Source organism: Gavia stellata, chromosome 6, assembly GCF_030936135.1.
Source record: "Gavia stellata isolate bGavSte3 chromosome 6, bGavSte3.hap2, whole genome shotgun sequence".
In the NCBI taxonomy this organism is placed as follows: domain Eukaryota; kingdom Metazoa; phylum Chordata; class Aves; order Gaviiformes; family Gaviidae; genus Gavia; species Gavia stellata.
In genome coordinates, this window is record NC_082599.1 from 38,934,048 (window position 1) to 38,943,780 (window position 9,733).

Here is a 9,733-nt window from a genome sequence, read left to right on the forward strand (position 1 = left end):
AAGTTCTGTTCAGTTATCAAAGGTAGGTGAGACTGGATTAGCTCAGTTCAGCTCTCTTACCTTTGACTTCCATAAGTTACTGATCCTGGATGTGTGTGAGCATCTGCTGTATTATTATGTGGGTATTTTACGCGATTCATTTAAGGTCTAATAAATGAGATCACAGATGTAAAGCTGAAGCAGATGACTGCTTTGGGAAAATGATACTGGGCTCTGTTGTGCCAGGATAAAGATTCCTAGCTTCTTCAGAGTATATATAGAATTAATATCTAAATAAACATGACATCAACTATAATAGCCAGTAAATTCTTTTATCTGAAAGTCTTCAGTACTCACCTTATGCTGAGTGACTAGTGACTGCTATGCGGTTTTGAGCTATAGCTTTCTGAAATGCCTTTACCAGTATTCTTACAGATCTTGCTCGATTAGTCTGTGCTCTTACACAAAGTAGTTACGCTCTTTGAAAGACTGAAGCTTTCTGAAAATTGGCTTGTAATAGCAACACCTTAATGGGACTTCACAGTTGCTTTTCCATCTGTGGTCATTCTGCGTCAGGGTTGTCCAGTGGCTTCGTAGCCAGGATGAACAGTGATGTAAACGGTGCTATATTTGCAAACAGAAAAAATGTCCTTGGGGCTTCCAAATTGGAGAGAAAAAGAGTGTATTTTTAGACAAAATTGTGGTTTTTTTGAATATGTCCACCTTAATTTGACTTCCGAGTATCATCGAGTGGACTCATTCAGTATCATATACATGACAGCTGTAAAGCTGCCTTTGGATTGTTTTAAAAGTATGTGAAACAACTAAAGAATTTTCATAAGGTGTGAAAAGTATGTTTTCATGCCTTGGTAATTCAGACAACAGCTGAAATGGATTTCCTTTAGGCTACCAGAAATAACCTTTCTCTCAAATAAGATCATGCATGGGGAGCCTGATTCTTCTTTGCATTGACCTTGTGTCATTTTTCACCACTGTTACGAGTAGATGTATAACCCTCTGTGTTGAGAATGGTATTATTTTGTAGCCAGCCCAGGCAGAGGAGAGCAATAAACCAGGTATTCTATAGCTACAGTGTAAGTGATAATACCAAGTGAAAAGCAGAGGAAAAGTGGACCAAAGGTCCTTACAAGATAAAGTTCACTAAACGTAAGAACAGAAAATTCAGCATGAAAGCACTTGCTCAATCTTGACACTGCTCTTACAAATGTCTAAGAAAACTACCTCCTGTGTCTGCTCTGCAGCATCTATGTAATGGATATGCTATGTCCTTCATTTACGCTGTTGGTAATTGCAATGTCAGCCTTGATAAAGCGATGGCTAGAAATTACAGTGCTTCTGCTTGATTCATAAGATAGGGGTAAAATGCTTCCTTCTAGATGAACAAAGTGAATGAATGGGTTTAGAGATAGTAACCCCTTTGTGTTGGTCCCTTTCACAGACTGTACGCGGGTCTGTAAATGACTGCTGTACCATTTAACTTTTTCTAGTTACTATATCATGTTTTACTCTTCATTATAATTTAAAAAAAGAAGGAAAAAAGGGGAGAGCAGGATATGGTATCGGATCACAAGGGAGGTCTTGGGATCTTTTGTTCCTCCTTCATATCCTCTTGTTTGAAAGGTATTATGTTATTGCTTTCCTAACAGGCATAGTTTTATGTGGTGAAAAATGTACAGGCAACAGCACTGGTGACTGCATATAAAATAGTCCTGGTAAGTTTTGGGCTTTTCCAAGTCAGTTACACTCGTGGTTTATGTTCAGAGGAAAAGAAATAACACTGTATATCTGTAGTGTTACACAAAATCTATAGCTCTGCTGTGGTAGTTGAGTAGACACATAAAGAAAATAGCAGAGAAGGCAAGCCAGGCCTACATATCAGTAAAATAGAGTGGTTTTTTAGTAACTTATTTTCAGAGGGAATGTTTGCTCCTCTTGGGGATGTGTGAACCGCTGCAAAAATATCTGTCAAATTCTGCCTAGGATTGACCTTATGTCATCTTTCACCACTGTTATGAGTAGATGTATAATTCTCTGTGATGAGAATGGTATCATTTTGTAGCCAGCCCAGGCAGAGGAGAGCAATAAACCAGCTATTCTATAGCTACAGTGTAAGTGATAATACCAAGTAAAAAGTTGCACTCACACAACTGATCAGATGAAGCAAACAGCTTAACACACCTTAATGATGTTACTTGTGTTACTGCAGCTTGTATTTGCTTGAGTATTTTCAGAATTAAACCCTAAAGAACTGACCTCACTTCTACTGAAAACAAAGCAAAATTTAGCATGAAAAATAGTAAGAGATGGATCATTCCCTAAACTAGTAAATTGACAGAGGGGGTGGAGACTTTTCTCTGTAGTGTACTGTGTGAGTGACAGATGTGGAGCCCAACAGGGCATTTAATGCAGAATGAAAGCCTTTTTTAGCCTTGAAATGCCTAATTTCCTTGCTACTTACTCAAGAGCGGATTGTACAAAATATTCTTGGATCAAGTGATCATGAGTTTACATTGACGTAGCAGTAGGATAAATGCTGCAATGCCATGTGGGGATACCTGAGCTTGCTCTGAACAAGTTGTATCATGAGTTGCAAAGGCCAGTATAGCTGCAGAATGCATATACTGTGGTTGCCTTGCTGCTTGCCTCTGCCCAGACTGTTTTACCGTGTTGTTTTTCTCCAAAATTTCAGTCTTGTATCCAGTCTGTCATGTGAGGCTTTGTACGTGGGCACTGATACTTACCAGCTCTAGTCAGTATAGATCTCCTGGTACCTCCTAGAATCACATTTCCTTTTTCAGAGCCAAATCAGCCTAGTTCTGCATTTCCTTTGTTTTTCTTAGTGCTAACAACCTGTGCTGAAGCTCTAGTATCATCATGCAGAGTTATTTACTTTTGCACCATGTGCAGTGTTTCTTTCCCCAGGGCAGACAACTCTACCTTTTAAATGAATTGTCTCTGTTTGTCTTGCCTTGTGTCAGCAGCAGGCAACGGGTGAGGTGAATGGTGAAAAGAGCAAAGACAAAGAAGAAACTGGAGGGGGGGAATGGAGAGACTGGTAAACCACTAGAAAAGGAGAGAAGTTTTCAGAGAGGAAAGTAAAGAAAGAGAAGGGCCAAATCCAGACTGGTAAAAATGAAAGGTGGCGTCCAAAACCAGCATAAAACTTGACACCAGAGTTGGTGGAAGTGACTGAGTCCTCATCTTTCCCCTGCTTGGTCTGATGGTAGCAGATACTGGCTCCACCGGCAGTATTCTTGGGAGCTGATTCTGGCAGCTGATTCTATACTACTTGTTCGAAGAAGGAAAATTGTAGAAAACCACTTTGCTCCTTTGTGTCTATGATAGACACAACTTCAAAAAAATCTTCTCTTGCCAGTTAATCCGTAGAATTACTTTCCTTCTTCACCAGGCAGCAAAGTTAATTGACTATTTTTGGATTTCTAGTGTTTGTTGCTTATTCTGTGTGTAGGGTAGGTATCAATCACATTGTCCTCTCTGAATATAATGACTTTCACAAAGAATTGCAACTGAAGTCCTTTAATAAGTCAAAGGGCTGAATCTTCAGTTTAATAAAATTCATATTGTTTCTTCTGAGATCTTGTTTTACTAGCAATTCAGACCTACACCTACAAATCAAAACATCTTTTGTCAGGAATTTTTTAGAGAATTAACAGTTGCAAATGGCTTTGCGATTTGTTGTTCTTTGTACAAAATTAAATAATTATCTTGAGTAAAAGGATGTAAGTTTGGAGCTAGATATTTTATCCATTGCCTTTAAAAACAGGTAACAATTTTCTCTACATGAAAGCGTATTTACACTTTTATGCACATAGGAAGTTTTCTAAATATATCATCTATGACACTTAAGGGGCAATAAGAGCACTTTGCACTTATTTCAGAACACTGAATTAGTTAAAATACTAAAAATGCAACATTATGGTAGTGTAGTGAGCCTTCCTTAATAACATAGGGTTTTATATACCTTATGAGTGTGGACGCCTTACTCTGCTGTAAAGACAGTCTAAGATGAGGTTACCAACTATGTCATTGAAATGGAGCAGCAGTTTCAACAGGATTGACAGATAAGAACATGAAAGTAAGGATGTATAAGCATGTTCAGAAGTTGTAGTTTAATTTGTCAGGACATCAGGGCTAGCATTTTTACCATTGGAAATAGATTTGGAAGCAATATTAAGTAATCACAACTTCACTGAAAACCAGGATCAAAACTTCCCTTTCTTTATTTGAGGTGAGGATTTCCCTGGCAATTTATTCCTGCCGGTGTCCAGACCATCACATTTTACATCCTTTATGAAAGACAATTCTCCTTACAGCATACAGTGACCACAACTGGGGCAGTTGACCCCGTGCTGGGGCATGATACTGATACTGTATTGTAGGGAAGAATGGCTTATGTTAGAACGCCAGATTTATTTTCCTTGCATTGCCAGTATTAGACTGTGTTTCTTAAGCTGGTAGATATCAGCCTTATGTGGCATGCATACAGGTTTCTATAAATTTGTATTTCCAAGATGGAAAGCTGTGAATGTTTAAAACAGGATCTCTGATGAAACATCATGTGGTTGAAAGTGAAAATTTTAGAATTATTTGAGACATGGGTTTTGAAAGTCCTGTGGTCTTCTGATACCCACATTTACAAATTCTTTTCACTTGATTGGCGTTTGAAGACAGACATTTGTTGAACTGTGTATAGCAAATATAAAAAGCAAGATGCTGGATACTGCCTTGTTTGGGTTTTCGATTTTGATGCTAGCTACTTAATTGGAAAGCAAAACTTTATTCTGTTAGGGGAATTGATTAAACAACTTCAGGAATTTCTTTGGTGGAAGCCGTTCCATGTACGGGTATACTTTACAAATATCTCTCTCTATATTATATGAATGATAGTAAATATATTAATAACTATAAAGAAATCTATTATTAATAAATATGTGAAAATATACAATTTACTTCTCCGCAGAGACCACAAAACTTGCAAGTGTTAACTTGAATCATCAGATTGCCTCTACTAAGAGAGCTCAAGTGCTGTTCACAGTGAAACTCTTGAGGAGTATAAAACAGTCATCTTCAGAATGTGGCAGTGACCTTGAACTTCCACTGAGCTGCACTTTCTTTATTTAGCTTAGGCCAATGATTAACTTTGCTAATGACTGTATATTGAATTCTCCATTGTTTATACATCTGGCAGTGAAATAAGCCATGTTTTTCTTTGTGTGGATGATACGATATATTTAAAGGAAACTCTTTGTATAAATTGTTCCCTTTGCAAAGTTATGTCTTCGTGCAAGTCCTGATTGCTTCTAACTTACCTCATTTGCCTTTGGACTCTTTCACTTCAGGTTAGCACTACTATTGGCATAATATATTTCTTCTTCTTACATGCCATTCTTTTCTCTTACTCCTTATTTAAAAGAGGATGACAAATACTCTTATTCTGCTCCCTTACAGCAATTAGTCTTCTATGGCAGATCCCCATGGAGCAGAGGAAGCTACACCCTGAAATAGTCATGCATAGGGACGTGAAGTCATCAGCGCAGCTTTGCCTCTGAAGGGAGGTTTCTCAAGACATAACATTTTAATTTCTAGCCTCAGCACCGTAGGGAGCCCAGCAAGGAGGTCTGCCCACGGCACACATGGAAGCAAGGCGTCCTCAAATTCCTGTAATCTGTGCTAGGTCAGCCCTGGCCGGTTTGTTGCAGTGTTATCAGGCTCCTGACAGAACAAGAGTCATGCTGTTTTTTCAGGCAGAAAGGGGATGCAGCCCTTAGCTGGATCAAGCCTGGTGGAAATAGTCCAAACTGGGGAGAACTTATGTTCCTTGGCTTAAGTGCAGGATACTGTTATGTGCTGTGAGACAATCCCACAGACCCTGTGTAGACAAATGCTGCTTAAGAGTGTTTCGTCGGATATTAGATGGAGGAGGAGCCCCCGAGATTTGTACATTTCAATGGAAATTAAGAAGCCAAGTTCTGCCTTTAGTTGCAGTGATTTAAATGGTGACTGAGAGCAGAAATTTGTCTCTTAAGTTGTATGCAATCCAGGTACTGCCTGTTAGGAAATAGTGAAAGGCTAGTTTTTGTTAGTCAGCTGTAGGAATATACCTGTGAATGTCTTAAAATACAGCTAATGAGATAGGTATGTATATGAGTGCTTGCATTTCTCATGAGCTGTAAAAGAAGGTAGTTTCACGCTTCTGCAGTGTTCTTAAATCTCTCAAATACAGCAGAGGCTGTCAAGTGTTTTGTGGACAGTGTTATTTTTGCAGAGGGTAGAGAGACTGTAAGGATACTCGGAGGCTCTACCTTGATTCTTCCTTGTTCTGTTCTCCAAACACAAAAAGTCTTTCACACTGGTAGAAGTGTAGCATCTGATGCTTAAAAATTACATAGTTTGATTCTGTTATACTTAGAATCTAAACTGGTTCATTCCAAAAAGAACCTTTTTCCAAGTCATTTCCATTTGTGTGATAGTGACAGAAGAAAAATTGATCTCTGTAACACACATCTACTACTGCCTGTTTTTTTTCTTCTCTGCCTCTACATGTGTTATACTGTCTTTAAAGATCTGTGGTGTGCTTGTACCAGTGATTTCAGCTGTTCTTTGGTGATGTTTGACAGGAGCAAATGGGGGCACAATTAGGTTCATTGTCTACTTTCAGATCATGAAAGTTGAGCAAATACTTATTGATGCTGTTTCTCCTGTGTAATTTTGAAATTCTTTTAGTTTTCTGTTAAAATATAAGGAGTTAAAAGCTATAACTCAGAACAGTATAGTTAATGGGGAAATCATATTTGATTATATAAGAGCTGATTAAAAGTTAGAAACAGAGTTTGTGGTCTACTTTTTTTCTTCAGTTTTTAATCAAGAAAATAAGACCAATATTTTAGGTAAGCTTTCCTGCACACCTGCAAAATATCTACCCCAGCCTTCACTTTGAAGCAAAAAAAAATCTGTAAATTTCCCCAAAGCTGAATTACCTGCCTCAGAGTGCACGGTTGCAATGATTGCAAATCCAGTAATAATGAATCAGTTATTTTGCAGTCCTTTCTCCAAATTGATTAGAAGGGTTGCATTTTCAATTCCAACTATGTTGTTATATATTAATGAGTATACCACCTAAAGGCCTAAGGACTATAGCCAAATAAAAGAAAAGAAAACAAAAAAACCCCAACAAAATAAATGTTACTAGTTAAGAAATAATTTTGTGTATAAATGCATATTATATCCATTTAAATAGTGTGGGTTTTTTTACGCTGTCCTTTCCCCTTCTAGACATTGTTCCAAACTGAAGGGACAGCTTTCCCATGCCTTGCCTTTCCATGACAGGTGAAGGTACTTTAGCATGGCCTGCAGACAGGTGGTTCTGCTGGGCGTCAGTGTGGCAAGAGATGGAATCACAGAATCACTATGGTTGGAAAAGACTGTAAGATCATCAAGTCCAACCATCAACCAACACCACCATGCCCACTAAACTATGTCCCACAATGCCACATGCACACGTTCCTTGAACACTGCCAGTGATGGTGACTCCACCACTTCCCTGGGCAGCTTATTCCAGTGTTTCACCACTCTCTCCATAAAGACATTTTTCCTAATATCCAGTCTGAACCTCCCCTGGCGCAACTTGAGGCCATTTCCTCTTGTCCTGTTGCTAGTCACATGGGAGAAGAGACCAGCACCCACCTCTCTGCAATGCCCTTTCAGGTAATTGTAGAGAGCGATAAGGTCTCCCCTCAGCCTCTTCTTCTCCAGACTGAACAACCCCAGCTCCCTCAGCCGCTTCCTCATCAGACTTGTGCTCCAGACCCCTCACCAGCTTCGTCGCTCTTTTCTGGACACACTCCAGCGCCTCAATGCCCTTCTTGTAGTGAGGGGCCCCAGTCATGTCAGCTGCTGTTCAAAAACCAAGTTGTTTCTTAGTGTGGCTCTGTGCTCCCAGCAGGACTTTGTCTTAGTGTAAGCCCAGCACTGTGGCAGTGACACTTTAGAAGGAGATCTTTGGGAAGCTTTCGGATCAGAGCTTGGGTACATCTGGTGGCTGGGCAAGGTGAGACCAAATCCGCATAAAAGCTGAGGCGGACGTATTGAGTTTACCACAGGTGAATCCGGCACAGGGCTGAGAGCAGTTCATGAAGAAGAAACATCTGCATCTACTCTGTCTTCTCTGACACTTTAAAATGAAAGTCTGGGAGAAGACTTTATTTGGGCCTTCAGAAATTTGGGGCTTGACTTGTGTATTGAGGACTGCACTTGCTGTTCTTGCTTAAACCCAGCTGCTATTCCAGCAAGTACTGTGAGAAGAAGCAAGAAACAGTGTGTGACACCTGAAATTACCAGCATTAGAATTACCCTTACCAAGAGGACAAAAAAAAGACCAATTGTTTTCAGATCAGAGAACAGTAATAATGTTCACTGACTGATAGGATGACTTGTAAGAAGTAAAACAGCTCAAAAAGTATAATTAGTCCTTGCAATGTACTTCTGAATTATAATTCTTTTATTTCACAAAGCTGATGCTGAGGAGTAGGAGCAACTATTTTGCTTGGTACAAGGTAGAGTCATCTGCAGTGGAGTGCAAATGGGATCGAAGTAAGAAAACGAGAAATTAGGCTGAGTGTCAGGCAATCTGAACTGAGAGTTATTTTACTGTGAAAGAGCTTCCCAAGGGAAATAATATAAGCCACATTATTTGGGACACCTAAAATTAGACTTCAGAAAGCACTAAAAGAATGTACAACCTTGCTTTGGTGGGGAGGTGGACTAGAAAAGGCAGGGTTTGGTATTTTCCTTTTTTTGTAGTAAATTCTGCAATTGTTGGGCCTGATTCTGTTTTGTGATGTGGAAGTCAAGGGAAGATTTTCTTTTTGCGTGAGACATCTGAGGCTAAACACCCAGGCTTCTCCCCTCCACCTATTGCCAACATTTTAAACTGTATCTTTTTATTTCTGTCCCTCAGGGGTAGTCCAGACCCCTCTCCTCCAATTATAAATAATGTATATTTAGAGGAGAGGAGAAAGGGCGCATGTGCCTTAAGGACCCTTTGTGGCATTTCCCTCTTGTCTGGCTCTTAACAGACACTAGAACTGATCAATGTGATACTCCTTTTTTGTTTTTAATTCATAATTTATTTAGCTCATAATATGCAAATCCATTACCCCACCATGTTCTAAAGCTATTGTCTGAAATTGCCAACCATATTTTAACTAGCAACTTGATGAGGGGGGAAGAGACAAATGAAACACAGCCTTTAACCAAGGAGTAGAGGCCTCCAAATAACGTGTGTTGATATATTGAAAGTGTTGCAGTCTTCTCCATAATTTTATTTAAATACAAACCACATAAGTGAGATTGGTGTAGTGATACAAAAGAGTTTCTCATCTCCAGTCCTACAGATTAAAATGTGTAGATCATGCAGTTATGACTAAATTTTAAGAGCCAATTTTTTTTATTTTAGGTTAGTTTGCAGGTGCCTACCTTTATCTGCATACAGTCTTTCTTTGCTATCAGTGTCCACTTGTGTGAATGACAGCACTCCTTCCTCCAAAGCTCGCTTGAACAAATAGAACCCTTACTTGGAAAATGTTTCTTCATTGTGTAGATATTAGATGTCATCACCTTCACACTGTAATAGCACTGGTATAAAAAACATGTGAATTTGTCTGTGTGCACAAAAGCACACCAAGGTCAGGACATTGAATTTGTGATAAGAGAC